The sequence below is a fragment of the Anabrus simplex genome, chromosome 8 (assembly GCF_040414725.1).
Source record: "Anabrus simplex isolate iqAnaSimp1 chromosome 8, ASM4041472v1, whole genome shotgun sequence".
Lineage (NCBI taxonomy): Eukaryota > Metazoa > Arthropoda > Insecta > Orthoptera > Tettigoniidae > Anabrus > Anabrus simplex.
Window position 1 is genome coordinate 127,835,739 of NC_090272.1, and position 19,165 is coordinate 127,854,903.

Genomic DNA, 19,165 nt, shown 5'->3' on the forward strand with positions numbered 1-19,165 from the left:
ACTACTGTTATTTTTACCTCCTGTGGAGCGATATAAATCCACTTATTTTCTCTTAAGGGAAACCACATTACTTCTTGTACTCTAATTACATTTTTTTGACAATCTTGTGGCATAACCTGTGCCCCTGTCAACAATTTTACTACACATTCCTCATGTGAATGAGCTAGTTTGATAGCAAACTCTTGTTTGCATACCTTAAGTTTATCATTCAACCTCTTACAATTATTAATTTGATTTTCAGTTAACATTACATAATTTTGCCTGTTCTGGTCCAAAAGAATAAATTCATTTTCACTATTAATAAAAACAAAGTTTTCTATCTCACCATTCACTCTTGTTGGGAATGGTATAACCTTAATAAGATCATATTTTACCTTATCTACCAAAGGTACCTTTACAATGTAACCAAGTATTTCTTTAGTAATGAACACTTCAATCTCTGCTATTCTAGTTATTAAATAGCCATAAGCCAGTCTCAACTCAACAGGTAATGTCATTCCTGGTGGGAAATTATTCTGTGCCTTTGAAAACGACTTTATTATATCACTAGGACTTATAATCTGAGGTTGTAAGACTCCCTTTTGAGCCAACATTATTCCATTTAACAGAATCTCATAATGATCTTTTAATTGCGCTAAGAATCCTTGCGTGTCAATTAAATGCCTATTGACCGCGATTTCAATCTCCGTTCTCCTAAATGCGCTTTCTATTTGCTCAGTCTCATCCTTCAGATATCCCCGTATTGTTGCTATATTATCGCTTAATTCTTTTTCGTTCTTAGCGACGTCATACAATGAGCTATTCATTGATTGTAACGTACTTTTTACTACAATCATCTGTTCTTTCGCGACTTTCAACATCGACAAATTCTCTGATTCAAGATCCTTAATGTGACTTTGATAATAGGCTGCATCCTGCGAATCTAAGGTTCCGAATAAAATTTTAGCAATACTTCCTACAAAATTAAGAACTCCTCGCTTCATTCTATTTTGATCTGAATTTTCCTTCTCCTTAGTCTTAGTTGTTTGTCTTATTAATTCACGCAAATTTTGAGTTTTATTTAATTGCATAATTAAAAGCTTTACCTCATTCTCACACGTATATGTTAAATTTACTTCCAGTTCTGAACACAATCTCATGGTTCTCTGAATGTATTTCTTACCAACATTATACGCATCATTTAACGCTTCTAAATTTACATAAGTTACTACCTTCCATTCAGTGTTATAGAGTTGAACTTCACCTAGCTCGTCGAAATAAACCCCTGGGGTGGACTCATATGGTTGGAGCTGGAAATCAATTGCCCTTCCTCCTTTCGTAAATATCGCCATCACTGCGATCGCCGCTGCTATCAGCGCCATTGACCTGCAAGTAACAGATTTGTGTTACCTTGCGTTGCCTATAATTTATTACTGATTGTTCACAATGTATTTACATACAATTTTCCTTCTCATTTAAATATATAACTTTAATCGGTTACTGTGTACTGTAACGCACTTCCCTCGCTTATTCATATTCAAAACGCAGTTCACTCCTGAAACTTCCTGTACTGTGTACGGGCCAACAAAGTTTGGACTTAATTTTTTGCTACGACCTCGCCTTACTGAATCATTTCTTAAAAGAACTTGGTCTCCTATCTTAAACGTTACTTCGTTTATTCTTGTATCATACTGGACTTTATTTTTCAACTTGGTTTCTATTAGAGTTTTACGTGCTACCTCGTGACTTTCTCTAAGCCTTCGAGCTAATTCCTCCACATAGCTTTCGTGTTCATTATAATTCTTCTCGTTTGGTTTTCTCTGCAATGTCCCTGGTATATTCGCCTTTCTTCCAAATACTAATTCAAATGGTGTGAAATTAGTTGACGTACTTTTCGTTGTATTGTATACAAAAGTTGCCATTGAAATGAACTTATCCCAATCGTCTTGGGTTCCACATACATAGTGTCTCAAAAATTCAGCTAATACTGCATGAGACCTCTCTAAACTTCCGTTTGACTGTGGCCTAAATGCGGCAGTATGAATCTTCCTAATATTTAATAATCTACATAATTTCTTCATTACTTCGCTCAAAAAGTTGCTACCTTGGTCAGTTAATATTACACTTGGTATTCCAAATGTTCGTACTACATTGTCCATCAATGCCCTTGCAATTGTCTCTGCTTCTTGATTTTTCATTGGCACTGCTACTAAGTACTTCGATAACTGATCTTGACACGTTAAAATAAATTTGTTTCCGTCGAGTGTAAGTGGAAGTGGTCCAACCACATCTAACGCTATTTTCTCAAACACAATCTGCGGTGTGTCTGTGATAACCATACTCGCCTTCGTATCTGGCTTCGTAAACTTATTAGTTTGACATGAATGACATGATCGAATGTATTGCTCTACATCTCTCTTCATTCCTGGCCACTCAATATAATCTTTTAACCTAGCATACGTGCGTGTAATGCCTTGGTGTCCTCCAACTAAAGATGCATGAAATTCTTTCATAATCTCTTTCTTTTCATCCTCTGTTAATTTCTCTGTGAATTTCTCATCTGTTTCCATTTCTGAAACTTCTTCTTGTTCAACCTCATCTAATTTGTGTATTCTGCTCAGTGCGTCTGCATTTGTATTTAACTTTCCTTGTTTATAAACAACATCGAAATCGTATTCTGCTAACTTCAATCTAAATTTTAGCAATCTTGAGGTTGGATCTTGCACATTAAATACCCATTTAAGTGGTTTATGATCCGTCACTACAGTGAACTTTCGTCCTAAGACATACGGTCTAAAATACTTTACTGCAAATACAATTCCTAACATTTCCTTTTCTGTTGTTGAATAATTTCTTTCTGCCTTATTCAATACTCTAGATATGTATGCTACTGGCAAATCGCTTCCTACCTTCCCTTGCGACAATACTGCGCCTAACGCTTCATTGCTTGCATCGGTTGTTACAATAAACGGCTTCTCGAAATCTGGATATTGTAAAATCGGATACGTTATCAACTTATTCTTTAAAGTCTGAAATGCTTCCTCCTGTTTAGTTTCCCATTTATAGTCTACTTCTTTCTTTAAAAGTTCATACAGTGATTTAGCAATTTTGCTATAATCTGGTATAAAACGTCTGTAATATCCCGATAATCCCCAAAATCCCTTAAGTTGTTTCGTGGTCGTGGGTTGAGAAAAATCTCTCTTAACTTCTCAAAAACGTCGATCATTTATTATTATTATTATTATTATTATCATTATTATTATTATTATTATTATTATTATTATTAGTATTATTATTATTATTTTACTGAATCTCAAAATAATCATATAATTTAATTTCATTTAATAAACATTTAATTCACTTACTTCCGCTAATACATTTCTCATTAATCACATGAACGTCACTGACATACGTTTATATCAAAAATTCCGATATAATGCTGAAAATACTGTGTTTTTTGTAATATAATTAGCATAAACACTTAGCTCCATTTACTCCTCTAATTAATCTCATGAACGTCATTTGCATAAATTTATATCAAATGCCTATCTAATACCGAAAATGTGATCTTTTCAATATCTTTTCCTCTGCTTCAACTTCATAATAGCTACTGGCTAAATCAATTGTCGAGAAATAATTCGCTTTCCCTATTGAGTTACTTAACTCCGTAGTACCTGGTATAGGGTACATGCTACCGATCGTAATCTCGTTTAATTGTCTATCTAAATAAAATCTATCATTACATTCTGAACATATTTCAAATATCCCTTCTCTATCACTCTTTAGCATATGATTTGCCCTCATTAGTTCGATTATTCTTCGAGTTCTGGATTGTGAACATTTCTGTGCGTCACTTTTTTCTACCTTCAATACGTGCGCAATTTCGTCTTGTCCTATGTCATACATAGTTTCCGTTCTCGGACGTACTTTTATTACTTTAGCTTCTCTAATTTCTATTTGATGTTTATCACCATTTACTTCTATGAATTCCTCCGTGAAATTAATTACAGAATCTTTCAATAAATCTCTACCTATCAATCCGTCTTGTGACAGCTGAAATTCATCATCTACTACATGCAATTTGCATTGAGATGTTCCCAAAGTTACCTTCGCGGTTCCACACGTGAATAGTGTTCCTTTGCTAACTCCTAGCAATTTTAATCTATCACTTGTATCTATCTTTATTTCCTTCGGTACGCATTGTTTCTTTATTACACTTATTTCTGAGCCTGTATCGATTAAAAATCGAAAAGGTCCGTGTACATCATTTATAGATAGTAAAACTGTCCCTTCATTGTTATTACACTTATTGTGTACTTGGCCTATGTGAACACTTTTAGGACCTATAACCGGCCTTGCGTCATGATCCTGTTCTAGTTTTCCGCCTGCTTGTTCTCGTAACCTTTACCCTTGTAATTAGTGAATTGCTGCGGTTTACTACTTTTACAATTTTTCTCTACATGCCCTGTTCTCTTACAACGTTTACAAACTATTACTCTGCACTCTCGTGAATAGTGCCCTTCCTTATTACAATTGTAACACGTTATTGCCTTAACTTCTTTTGGTCGCATTTTAAGAAAACATGAGGATCCCGAATGTCCTTTCTTATTGCAATTACTACAATATTTATCTCTCCTAACTGATTCAGCGTGCTTTTCCTTACTTGAGAGTACGGCCGACTCTTCTTGGGCCGCTACCTCAACTGCTAAACCGAAATCATCCGTAATGTTCCTACTACGGACAATCGTTTGAATGCTTTTATCAATTAATCCTTGTACAAAACATGATATCCCTAACTCTCCTATTAAATTCGCTCTATGAACTTTTGCCTCCGGTTCGACTCTTGCCGTGGCAACTTCTTTAAGTTCGCTTACCATTGCATCCATTCTCGAACCCCAAGCTATTACAGATTCATCTTTATTTTGCTGTGCTTTAAACATTTTACATGCGTAATGATCAATAGTCCTACGCTCTCCATAATTTTCAAACAAAGCTGCCTTCGCTTTTGGCCAGCTCGTCACATCCTGTCTTACTAATAACTTGCTTCTAGCTTCACCCGTTATTCTGGTAAGAACATATTTAAAAAACAGCGGATGTTCATCTGGTTGAACAAATTCTATTGCTGAATCTACATTTGCACAGAACTCTTTCAACCTACTCCGATTTCTCCCGTCAAAAGGATCTCCGATTAACTTGAACGCTTGATTGATATTAATATAATTGTTATCTGAATTATCACTGGCACTTCCCACTTCAGAATTAGACATACTGATTTTGAGTTTGGCTTACCTTACAATATTTGGTCTTCTACTGCGTGCTGATGGTGAGCTGACGACGTGCAGGTACGCCGGGTCGATTGCGTCTTCCTTCCTTGGACTCCTATGAATCCCTCTGCTACTCCGTGGGCCAGCCATTGCGCCTTCTTGGTTCTGCTCTCTGTCTGCTTACGGACTTCTTCTTCCTCCTGCCGACCGCCCCTCAGTCTACTAGGATAGACAGCCGCTGGACTTCTTCTTTCTCCTTCGGACCGCCCCTCAGTCTACTAGGATAGACAGCCTCCGGACTTCTTCTTCTTTCTTCCGACCGCCCCTCAGTCTACTAGGATAGACAGCCGCTTAGGAAACCACCAACGCCTGGTTAAGAGTTAAACAACCCTGGATGGACGTCGAACTCAGGACCAACCCCACAAAACTGACACCAGTTTTTCTTCTCCTGTCGTATCCCGGCCAACAGGTGAGACGCCGAGCGGTGAGTGGAATCACCTGATGGCTAACAACAGTACTAAAAACGAAAGGGATATAAGATGGTAATTTATAGGCGTTAGGTAAGTTGGTTGTTAAGAGTTGAAACTCATATGATTTCCTATATATGTGCGTATATTGACAGATGATGTACAAAGAATATACACGTACAATTGAAGTCGGTCACGTATTGTGACATACCGGAACTAGCCTTCCTCAGAACGGCTACTCCAAGTAAATGCAAGTGGACTCTAAAGCATTAGAGTCCCACTGAAATGCTAAGCGATGTTAAAAACAGAGTATCGTGAAATCTCACAGAGATTCCTCAAGCTTTAAGTTGCCAACTACGATAAAACCCAGAAGAACTCGGGCTTAAGTCGAGAATCAAAGTATGAATGGTGAATACCAAGTGTTAGCACCACCGTTCAACCTGATCTACTAAGAAATATTCTAAGTAGCGAGACCGCTTGGAGAATTGATCGCAACTCTCTAACGTGAGCGGAAGGCAAGGCTCCCAAAGCGAAGACTAATGCAATAAGACGCTTGTTCCTTCAATTACATACGTATTTAAAGGGACTAGCAATATGATATGAGGTTCTCCCCTCCTCTCAGATAAAGCCTTACTGGCTTACTATTGGTGCTACCACCTCCCCCATGTATCTCAAATCCCACACTATGCACGTGGCAATATTTATTAACATGAACTTGACTTCTCGCCCTTAAACCTATGCTCATAAAATAACTTCCCCAATTCTAATACTTGTCATCATAAACATGACACTGCGTCCCGTTTCACTTAATTGGGTCGCCCATTAATTTTAAGTATGGTATCCTTCAAACTACCCCCATTTTCTTGCCATCTCCAGACGACAGGACGTGACTTTTTAGATTTGTCCGTATCGACTTCCTCGTGAGACCTCTTGACCTCACACAACTCTGTTTTTAACTGTCATTCTATATCACCCCCAACACATGGCTGCTTCGACAGCAAGGCCAGTGGATTGAGTTACCAAAATAATCACTATGTATTACTTATGTGCTGCTACTTGATGAAGGTTCGTGTCCCTGGACATGACACCTCGATCGGGAAACGGATCTCGACCGCGCTACTCGGCAGTAAGCGTATCTTAGGTCCTAATCTGCTGCAACAGCACCGTGTTATTCCCCACACCTCCTCAATTATCTTACTACTGCAAAATGTTCCCACTGGGAAACTGCTGGATACTAGAGTCAACATATCAATTGACAAGTTATACCTTTTTTCAACAGTTAAATCAATTTTACCCTAAACTTCAAGTTTCTTTTTCTATGGCTCGGTGTACTTCTGCTTCCAACCATCCTCTAAATTTATTAGGCATTGTTGAACTTAAATCGAAAAATACAACCTCTCGCTTGGCCCTACCGATTCCATATCGTTAAAGATTTGCCATTCCCGGTAATCTTGGGATACGACTTTTTCCCCACACGGAGTCAATTTATCATACTTAACTATGAGGCCCATATTGACCTTTCTGACGATATTCCAGTTCGTTCGGTACCCAATCAATTAAGTCCCCCACGTATTATACGACATAACCAGACACTCGACAGAATGTTAGCCGAAGGTACCATCGTTCCCTCTCCTTCTAATTATGCCTCCCCTGCATTTTAGTGGATAAAGTTGATGGCTCTTCACGCTTGGTTGTGGATTATAGAAAACTCAAGAGTAGGATAGTATATGATGCTTACCCTAACCCAAACTTCCATACTGTCTTTCAGTATCTTTCTAATTCTAAATATTTTTACATTTTTGACCTAAATTCTGCTTTTCGTCGAATTCTCCTCGACCTTCCTAGTCGCAGATGTACCACTTTTATAACTTCTAACGGGTTTTTTGAATTCACTAAACTTCTGTTTGGTTTAAATTTAGGTTCTCAAATTATGCGAAGATTAACCGATGCACTATTTTCAGATACTAAATATAAATGTATTTACCCGTATATTGCCGATCTGCTTATATTTAGTCCTGATTTTTCTACCCATATACAACAATTAACTGAAGTATTGTCACGATCAAGGGCAGCTAATCTTACTGCCAATCCTCCTAAAACATTCCCGGCACGTCCTTCCATTACACTTCTTGGACACATCTTGTCCAGCCAAGGTATCTCCGTAGACACTGAGCGTGTCACAGCGCTTAATCGTATTCGACCTTCTAGAAATATTAGGCAGCTTCATGCCTTTCGTGGCATGACTGTATTTTATAATAACTTTACCCCCTCTTATTCTCTAATCACTGAACCGCTCAATCACTTCAAGCGTAAAGGGATAAAATTTCGCTAGTCGGAACCCCAGCAATCTGCTTTTGACCACTTCAAAGTCACTCCGTTTACGAGCTCCTATTTTACAATTTCCAGACTTTACACTACCCTTTGTAGTTCATACTGAAGTTTCAAACATCTCCATTGGAGGTGCTCTCCGTCAAGTTAAACATGGTAATATTTTACCCGTAGCCCTTTTTAGTCATCTTCTCTCTCGTACTGAACGAGAATATTCCACTTATGAGCGTGAAGACCTAGCTTTAATTTTGGCTTTAGAAAATTTTTCCCATATCTTGGAGCATAAAGAGTACGTAGTCAAAACCTATAATCAAGCTCTTACCTGTTTGTTAAATCATGCCCCCAAAATCGGACGTACCGGTCACTGGCTACTGCGCCTTTCCAGATTTAAATTTTCATTACAATTTGTTCTGGTAATCATAATCCCGTCGTTGATGATCTTTCCCACCTGTTTAACTCGCCGCCGGATTCGCAGCCTCGTGGTCTTCATACTGATCCCCTCGTTTCTGATTCCAATCTTTCTATGTTTTGTGTTAATACCACATCATCTTTGACTCAGTTTCCTGCTTCATTTCAATCTTGCCTTTCTTATCAAGCTACTTATCCTTATTGTCAATAATTAAGTAACTCCATTTCTGACCCTCAATACAAAGGTCCTTATCGCATCCTTAAGGGTTTAAATTGTCTTTAAACCAACTCCTAGGTCTATTCCTAAGGTGGTTTTACCCAAATCCCTACATGCCATCATCTTACATTATTATCATTCTTCCCCAGTAGGTGGACATTTTGGCATGGCGAAAACACATTCACGTATCTCATCCTTATTTTCCTGGCCTCACATACGGAAAACCATCTATGATTTTGTTCGTCGGTGTCACCTGGGTCAAGGAGCCAAGCCCCGTAATTCTTTACCATCAGGGACACATGCTGCCTCCCTACCCTCTTACCCTGCGAAGACCTGTTATATTGATATTGTCGGTCCTATCACCAAATCATCCCACGCCAATTCATACATCTTTACGATTTTGAACGGATTGTCTAAATTTCTCATGCTTCGTCCCCTACGTAATATTTCCTCAAGAATTTTGGTTAATCTACTCACCACACACGTGTTTCCCATTGTTGGAATTCCAAATAATTTGGTCTCCCATAATGCCAGTAGTTTCACATCTAACTATTTTATGATGCGTGTTTTCCTTTAGGCATTAAAAAGATGACTACCACTCCCTACCATCCTCAAGCAAATATAGTTGAACGTTATCACCGTAACTTAATGAAAGTCATTTCATTTTCATCGTGATAATCATAGACTATGGGACACGTTATTACCATCTTTAACACTAGCATTTAATTCTTTCCTTAATGAATATGCACGTTATTCCCATGCTCTATTATATTTAGTTCCAGATTTGAATTCTCCATTATCCTTGCATTGGAGCCTTTCCTCCCTCCTGCCTGATCAACCTCATTCCTCTAAAAGTTTATAGGAGACTGCTCCTCAGAACTTGTATGCTGCGCAGAACATTCCCCAAATCCGCTATAATTGTCATCGCGTTCAGTCATGCTTTAATGGTCTACATTCGCCACAATTTTGTAATAATAATAATAATAATAATAATAATAATAATAATAATAATAATAATAATAATAATAATAATAATAACAACAACGTTATAGGCTTTACATCCCATTAACTACTGTTACGGTTTTATGGAGAACAACAATTTTGTTTTTTAATTATATTATTACTATTATTTGTATTATTATTATGATGATGATTATTATTATTATTATTATTATTATTATTATTATTATTATTATTATTATTATTATTATTATTATTATTATTATTATTATTATTATCTTTCTTTCCTTCTTCCTTTCTTAATCGGTTTACACTCCGGGGTTGCTTTTCCCTAGGACTCAGCGAGGGATCCCGCCTCTACCGCCTTAAGGACAGTGTCCTGGACCATGAGACTTTGGGTCGGGGGAGGAGGACCAGTACCTTGCCAGGCGGTCTAACCTGCTATGCTGAACAGGGCCCTTGTGGGAGGATGGGAAGATTGGAAAGGAGAGACAAGGAAGATTGAAGGAAGCGTCCATGGCCTTAAGTTAGGTACCGTCTTGTCATTTGTCTGGAGGAGAAGTGGGAAACTACGAAAAAACACTTTGATGATGATTGAAGTGGGAATCGAACCCGCCTCTACTCAGATGACCTCCCGAGGCTGAGTGGACCCCGTTCCATTCTTCGTACCACTTTTCAAATTTCGTTTCAGAGCCGTGGCCTGCGAAGACGAGTGCTGTCCAACCAGATTGCCTGCAAATACTGGAGTGTCATTTGGCGAGAACGACATTCTGAATCTACTGCTTGGCTTCTGCGATTGGGTCCGCTGTCTCTGGTACCATGTAGCTCGTCAGCTAGTCTCACGAGGCTGAACTCGTCCGACTCCATGGCTAAATGGTTAGCGTACTGGCCTTTGGTCCAGAGGGTCCCGGATTAGATTCCCGGCCGTTCGGGGATTTTAACCTTAATTGGTTAATTCCAATGGCTCGGGGGCTGGGTGTGTGTGGCGTATTCAGCATTAGAAATCATCCTAGATAGGGCCCTCATCTTTACAGAATGCAGGTCGCCTAATACGCCGTCTACGAGAAAAAGACCCGCGGCAGGCCTCTCCGGAGGCCTTACGCCATTATTATTATAATGTTGAACTAACCCGCAGTCAAATCTTGAAATCCGTAGACTGATCGTGGATTGAACCCGAGGCTTTCGGATAAGAAGCAAGCACACTACCCCGTATATTATTATTATTATTATTATTATTATTATTATTATTATTATTATTATTATTATTAGCCAATAAACGAGCGGAATGACCGCGGGAATTAACGCACTATGGCTCTGCAGTCGGGAGGTGCGTGGATTCGAGCTCCACAGTTGGCTATCTTGAGAGTGATTTTCGTGGTTTTCCACTTTCACTTCCCGGCAAATGCCTGGACAGTTCCCAACCACTGGCCACAGCAGATTCCTTCCACCTCCTTACCCAGTGTCATTCCTCATCATTTATTTCATTTTCATTAGCTTGGTTCAATAGAATGGAGACAGCGTAGATCTTTAGATGGATAGATAAATGTACAGGAAGGGCATCCGACCGTATAAAAATGCCAAATAAATTCATTTCACCTCATTTCCGACCCCTATCAACAAACAGGACAAAAGGGAAGCCAAACCAGAGTACTATTTGCCAATACCACAGGTATGACAAGACCGATCGACGACAAATATTTTTTCTCATCCATACCAAACAATATAGGAAGAGGAATTGGAGATTAGAATAATTTACCTTCATCGAAAAGTTTTCTAATTATCTGAAGTCATTAAAGAAAAGACTAGGTAAACAACTGATTGGGAATCTGCCACTTGGATGACAGTCCTAAATGCAGATTGACTGATTGTAAACAAGACATCTCAGCTGAAGTTCATCTGGACATTTAGGAATATTTAAGCATCTTATTACTTGTACTCTCTTCTTCATACAAACACAACACAACACAACACAACACAACACAACACAACACAACACTACCTATCACCACAGAATCATGCAATAGAGAATATGTTCTTCGATATAGGATTGGCGTTAGGAAGGGCATCCCACCTTAAAACAGGGTCATGTGCACGTGTGCAACACAGTTTCCACCCGCGACTCCACCTGGTTGTGGGAAAAGCTGTATAATAATAATAATAATAATAATAATAATAATAATAATAATAATAATAATAATAATAATAATAATAATAGCAAAGCAAAGTCACCTCCGTACAGGCCATGAAGGCCCTTGGGGGAGTGGAGGGTAAAGGCTTCCACCATTGTTAACCTCGGCACGTAATGGGGTAGAGTGGTTAGCTCTACGCCCGGCCACCTTTCAACCCAGGAATTAACCTGGTACTCATTTTTGGTGTAGGCTGAGTGAACCTCGGGGCCATATGCACCTCCGGAAGTGGAAATCTCGTTTCTTAAATTCTACGACTTCCTGACGGGGATTCAAACCCACGTCCTTCCGGGAGAACCGAGCACGCCTTTACCGCCTCGGCCAGGCAGCCCCTAATAATAATAATAATAATAATAATAATAATAATAATAATAATAATAATAATAAATGTTTGTTTGTCCAACCCCTTTTTTCTTTTTCTCTACGAGTCGGGTATGAGCTGAGATGAGTCTGTCGTGGCGAGTTCTTATGACCGGATGCCCTTCCTGACGTCAACCTCATCAGAGGAATTAATGAGATGAAATGAATGACGTAACATATGATAGGAGGAAAGGAGTGGGTGAAACTCGGTGTTGGCACATAGCCTACTACTGTCGAATAGCACCAAGGGGTTTGCTCAAGGCTTAACGTCCCCATCTGACGAACGAATAACAAACAGCGTCGCTCCATATGAGTACTGTGGAGAGGTTGGGATTTAATCCAGGCTCTTGGCACGCAATCTAGTGATTAGAAATTGTATACCACCACCTCCCCTACTCTGCCGGCCAACCTTCTGATTGTGACATTGTTTCGACCAACGGGAATCGAACTGGCTAACCCCGGTGTCAGACTTCAACGCCTTAACGGTTATGACCACTAGGCGGGCTAATATTAATAATCTTATTTGTTGTATATCCCACTAAGTTCCTTAAGGTTTTCAGAGACGCCGTGGTGTTTGAATTTTGTCCAGCAGGAGTTATTTTACGTTTCAAAATAAATCTACCACTACTAGGCTGATGTGAACATCTTCAATTACTACTGGACTGAGGAGGGATCTAACTCCACAACTCAGGATTAGTGGATAATTATTTGTTCACCCAGCTCTGGATAGCAATAATTATAACCCCTCTATTTGTTCCTTCTTCCCTCTTTTCAGATACATTGAAGACAGACTTTGCACACGTGTTCGTACAAAATATGAATACACATCTAGTTAATCTTCTGGCGAGAAGCAGAACTTTCCCCAAGTATCATTATAACAATAGTTACGGCAATGCGAGTGAAATAATTAACATTTTGACGTTCGGAATAAAGCGAGAGTACGACGGGGAACAAAAGAAATTCAAGCAGCACTCGTGCATTGAGGCAGGCTACAACAATGGTCCTCACTGGCTGCCTCAAACAAAGAGAGAAGGGAGCTACTCCACATATACACAGTCACATGCATGTTCCTTCCCTCAGTATGGAACACAACATTTAAATCAATATTGGTTTAAAATTAGGTCAGCGTCTTTGGAAGTAGTTAATCTCTGTCACTTTGCTACAGGCCTGTGGAAGTGTAGAGGTGTTCACTTATTCAGTTATCGTGGGAAGGCTCACAGGCCAAAGTTGAAGGAAAGAAAGGTAGCTTGCCGTTCTGCTTGACTATTTATCGTCATCAAAGCAACTAGAACTCAAGTTCTACGTAATATACGAATATCAAGACATGACTTCCCATTTAAAAAACCCACATGCATTATTATTATTATTATTATTATTATTATTATTATTATTATTATTATTATATCAGTTTACCCTCCAGGGTGGACTCAGCGAGGGATCACACTTCTTCCGTCGCAAGGGCAGTGTCTGGAGCGTGTGACATTTGGTCGGCTATACATCTAGGGTGGAGAGCCAGGGAAACCACGGAAAACCTCTTCGAGGATGGCTGGGTGGGAATCGAACCCCCTCTACCCAGTTGACCTCCCGAGGCTGAGTGGTTAGCGTGATTAACTGCCACCTCCGGAGGCCTGATAGGAAATTCTAAGGTAAGCGTTATACGCAGCTGTGTGGTTTCATGCATTCATTATAATTTCTATCATTGATTTTTTTTTTTTGCTAGGGGCTTTACGTCGCACCGACACAGATAGGTCTTATGGCGACGATGGGATAGGAATGGCCTAGGAGTTGGAAGGAAGCGGCCGTGGCCTTAATTAAGGTACAGCCCCAGCATTTGCCTGGTGTGAAAATGGGAAACCACGGAAAACCATTTTCAGGGCTGCCGACAGTGGGATTCGAACCCCCTATCTCCCGGATGCAAGCTCACAGCCGCGCGCCTCTACGCGCACGGCCAACTCGCCCGGTTATCATTGAATTATAACTGGTGGTAATGATTCTGACTTATTGTCGGGCTTAAATCTGTAGCAGAACAAGAACAGATTTATATAGTTTGCCTGCAAACTCCGGGTAGCCTAAATTAAAATTTTAAAGGATCGATGGGCCACTCTATTTATACTCAATATACTAACGCACGCCGATAATAATAATAATAATAACAATAATAATAATAATAATAATGATAATAATAATAATAATAATAATAATAATAATAATAATAATAATAATAATAATAATTGTACCGGGCGGTACACCTCTACGACGCAAGTTCAAATCTTGCGCCAATTGAAACATCTCTACTGGAGAAACCCGGAACTTTACCACCGAACTAACTCTACTGGTTATCAGAAGATGTAACTGTGTGTTTTTGATTTGCTTTTGTTTCTCATTGATCAAGAAGTGTGGACTTTCTCTAACAGATGTCTCTACCAAAAACTATGGTAATACACTCTGGTGCAATGGAATGAACTCTCTTGAAGAAGTTTTGTATTCATAAGTTTTGTCTTTACTAAATTTTGTTCTGTGGTTTGTGGGCTGGTAATATTAACTCTTTCTTTCCGCCTGTTTTGAATTTAACCAATCGGTAATTTCTGTAATTAATTTTCCTCCAATCATAGCTTTCTTCTTCAAATTTCCATGTGTAATTCATAGTATACCAATAAAAATTGAGGGGGTGTGTCTACTCATTCTTGAAAGGTCTCGAATTTTCCACGAGGGTATAAAAACTGCTGATTTTCTTGCCTCCGGGCCACTAGTATAACATCTAACTCAGTGTGTGAATATGTTGCAGGGGACGGGAAGCGCCTCGTTCTTCAGATAGCAGTTCTTCTACAAGGTAATGGCCTCTTAATATCTTTATTTTTTGCTAGCTCAGCAGTTTAACTCCCGGGGAAGGTTCGAAACCTTTAATATGTAAACTGTTAAACATGTAAACCCTTTTCCTGGTAAACTTCAGTTTTCTTGAACTTTAATTCGGGGATAGAGAGTGCTTTACCCTCTCGAGCTCCCCTTCATTTGAAAGTGAGGTAACTATGTTTTCGTAACCGTTTCTTCTCTTCCTTAATGTATTAAAGTTTTCTCATACGGGTCACCTTCCTAGCTTGGGATTAGCCCCTGTGTATCGGCCTAGAGCCACTTAGGTTTTAAAATGTAGATTTAGGAATGCAAATTCACGCCTCCATCCTTTTGTTTTGGGCCATTTAAATTAACCTGGTTTTGCACACTAAGGCCCAGTAGATTGGGTACGAGATGCCCCTGTTTCTTTATTATGCCTTGATGGCAGTTTGTGTAAAGGTTTGTTATTGCCTTTATAGGCTTGAAAGATCGAGAGCGGGTCAGCTCTTTATGGAGTTGTGGTAAAAGTGCCTTAGAGAGGCTTGAAATGTAAGGTTGGGAGCTAATGCTCCATGTAATTAAGGGTTTTCTGCCCTTTGGTGTTTTGTGAGCTGAGAGCTCAAGGCTTGATGAATTTGGGCCCGTAGCCCAGAATTTGTAAAGTCCACTTAACTGGTGCCTTCTTGTAAAGCGGCATTGTACCTGATTTTCTTTGTTATTTCCCCCTAGTGGAAACTGTTTAAATTTTTCTCTTGGTTGTGTACCTTATTTAACTTGTTGTTATTTGTTGTACGCTCAAAATTCTATGTCACCATTGTTAAGTTTTGAAAATATAACCTTGTTGAAATTTTAATTCATCTTTCGAACTTGTAGTTAGACCCATTCCAGCCCGCATCTTCTTTCACCTCTGACTTCCACGGATAACTCCGTAACAATAATAATAATAATAATAATAATAATAATAATAATAATAATAATAAACATGAACGGCTCCATGGTGTAATGGTTAGTGTGATTAGCTGCCACCACCAGAGGCCCGGGTTCGATTTCCGGCTCTGCCATGAAGTTTGAAAAGTATTACGAGCTTTGGAACGAGGTTCACGCAGCGTAGCGTTCCTCTTTCCTTAGCTTTGTTTTGGTGCGTAATACTGTGGCGAAACAGAAATGCAATAATTGAAGAGTTTCGTGTTGAGTGGTGTGAATTTACGATATCCGGAGAAATACATTACACTGTACGACAGCTTGATATTTAATCGATCAGAATAGCAATTACGTTATTAATTGCAAAGGAAATTCAGACTGTTCCTTGATTTAATATTATCGTATTGTATGAAGTGTGTTAACTACACACAGCTAATTGTTCGACGGTTTCTATTATAGTACAGTATTATTCTCCAAGCCTTCCAAGCAGCTGAATATCAACTGTATGGACGTTTTTAGTTCTACATGTTGATAAATAAATGGCGTATGGCTTTTAGTACCGGGAGTGTCCGAGGACATGTTCGGCTCGTCAGATGCAGGTCTTTGTATTTGACTCCCGTAGGTGACCTGCGCGTCGTGATGAGGATGCAATGATGATGAAGACGACACATACACCCAGCCCCCGTGCCAGCGAAATTAACCAATGATGGTTAAAATTCCCGACCCTGCCGGGAATCGAACCCGGGACCCCTGTGACCAAAGGTCAGCACGCTAACCATTTAGCCATGGAGCCGGACTCCACGTGTTGATAAGTACAGTTTTACGTTCAACATGCTTCAGTATTCTCCTTTATCCAATTGCGTCCTCCATCATCCCTGAAAATTTGTAGCATCATCTCTGATACATCCTTTATAAGGTAACCTCCCTTACACATGGTTTCTTACAGGATTGACGTCGGGAAAGGAACCTGGCTGCAAAACTATGCCGAGTTTAAGTCCACTCAGCGTTCACGAGAACGCACTCGTGACCCGACCAGCGTAGCCTATGTCGATAGCGGTGGACGAAGAGGAAGGAAGAAAAATTCGTCTCTTTACTCGTGAATACATAAGTCTACTTTTGCGATTAGCTTAAAGTCATGTTATTTGAAGGCATTAGTGTAGCCAGGAGATATTCAACCCGTAGCTTTCTACTTTATAGATCCACCAACGAGACTACCATTTGAAATCCTCCGGTTGCTTAATCTCGCTATAATTATTTTCGTTCAGGAGAACAATACCCGAACTGAGAGCGGAGGGTATTGTACCGTCAGATGTGGGCACTCGACTATGTCAGGCCACACAGAGCGCCCTCACCGCCCGTCCATTGATCCTCCCGCACCTGCTGCGTTCTCTATAAAGTGGACCTACTACAATTTAGTGGATGCAAGTATGTTTTCAACTTAGCTTTATGAATTTTTCATATCTCATTTACTCGTTTTCCTCCTCAACCACATCTGTAGGGTCCGGGTTCGAACAGTGACGGACATGTGGGCTTTCTCCTGTTTTATGGCCAGATGCCCTTCCTCATACCAACCCTTTCTGGACGAGTGTATTCGCTATTCTATGTTTCCTTCTTTTTTTTTAGAATTTGCTTCACGTTGCACCGACACTTAGGTGAAAGTTCTTTTTGGGGATCATTGTAAGTACCTAGGTGTTAATATAAGGAAATGTCTTAATTGCGGTTGTTACACAAATGGGATTGTAAATAAAGGGTACAGATCTCTGCACATGGTTTTGAGGGTGTTTAGGGGTTGTAGTAAGGATGTAAAGGAGAGGGCATACAAGTCACTCGTAAGACCCCAACTAGAGCATGGTTCCAGTGTATGGGACCCTCACCAGGATTACTTAATTCATGAACTGGAAAAAATCCAAAGAAAAGCAGCTCGATTTGTTCTGGGTGATTTCCGACAAAAGAGTAGTGTTACAAAAATGTTGCAAAGTTTGGGCTGGGAAGACTTGGGAGAAAGGAGACGAGCTGCTCGATTAAGTGGTATGTTCCGAGCTGTCAGCGGAGAGATGGCGTGGAATGACATTAGTAGACGAATTTGAGTGGTGTCTTTAAAAAGTAGGAAAGATCACAATATGAAGATAAAGTTGGAATTCAAGAGGACAAATTGGGGCAAATATTCGTTTATAGGAAGGGGAGTTAGGGATTGGAATAACTTACCAAGGGAGATGTTCAATAAATTTCCAATTTCTTTGTAATCATTTAAGAAAGGCTACGAAACAACAGATAGGGAATCTGCCGCCTGGGCGACTGCCCTAAACGAGGATCAGTATTGATTGATTGACACAGACAGGTCTTATGGCGACGATAGGGTAGGAAAGGCCTAGGAGTGGGAAGGAAGCTACCGCGGCCTTAATTAAGGTACAGTCCCAGTATTTGCCTGGTGTGAATATGGGAAACCACGGAAAACCATATCCAGGGTTGCCGACAATGGGGTTCGAACTCCCTACCTCCCGAATGCGAACTGATTGCTATGTGACCCAAAACGCGCGACAACTTGCTCCGTATTTCCGTGTTTCTGTGGTGGTTTGGTATTGAGGTGTGTTGCATGTAAATGAAAGGCATTTGTGTTGGGAGAAACACAACCATCTGGCCCTGAGTCAGAGGAATTATGCAGATGTGGTTTAATTTGCTGACCAGGCAGCGAATCGAACTCAAAGTCCTCTGAACCGAACGCAGACCATTCAGCCATGGAGTGAATTTCACATTTTCAATCACATTTTCAACCTTTCAAAGTTTGAACGTAATTGGAGACACCATAGCTACAGCCTTCCCACGTAAGTGAACTCCAGTGTCACCAGCCATTCCAGAAGTACAATTATTTCTTAATTTCTTCACTTTCCGAATTAAAGCGAATCCACATACACGAAGGCCGTTTCTTAATTAGTGACAACTACTAAACACAACCGATACAAAAGGGACACCTCGACGAAACGTCTACAGTTCCTCAGTGTAGTTCTCAGCATTGAGCAGAAGCTGTTGCTAGCGATGTGGAAGCCATAGTATCCCTGTAAAAACGCTTGTTCTCTGGCTGGTGGGAATGGAGCGGTCTATATCCTGCAGAAACTCGGGAACAGTTCGGTAGCGGAACTCAATCAATGAGGCCGGTTCATACTGTATATTCACGAGCCGTAAGGGTTTTACCTGTTCCTAGTAACTTACTAACAAGCTCCACAACACCACTGAAGCCACGGTGACCCG

General features: G+C 39.9%; 1 protein-coding gene across 3 annotated transcripts in view; it reads left to right on the forward strand.

Moving 5' to 3' along the window:
- Ac76E (adenylate cyclase type 2 Ac76E) overlaps positions 1–19,165 on the forward strand; it is a 1,381,264-nt gene that overhangs the window by 497,087 nt on the left and 865,012 nt on the right. Inside the window, exon 5 of one of the 3 annotated variants that reach the window (XM_068228989.1) lies at positions 14,955–14,999. The exons of the other annotated variants lie outside the window; for them this stretch is intronic. The gene's annotated coding sequence lies outside the window, so the exon portion shown is untranslated. The remainder of the gene's footprint in view (positions 1–14,954; positions 15,000–19,165) is intronic. 3 annotated transcript variants of the gene reach the window in all.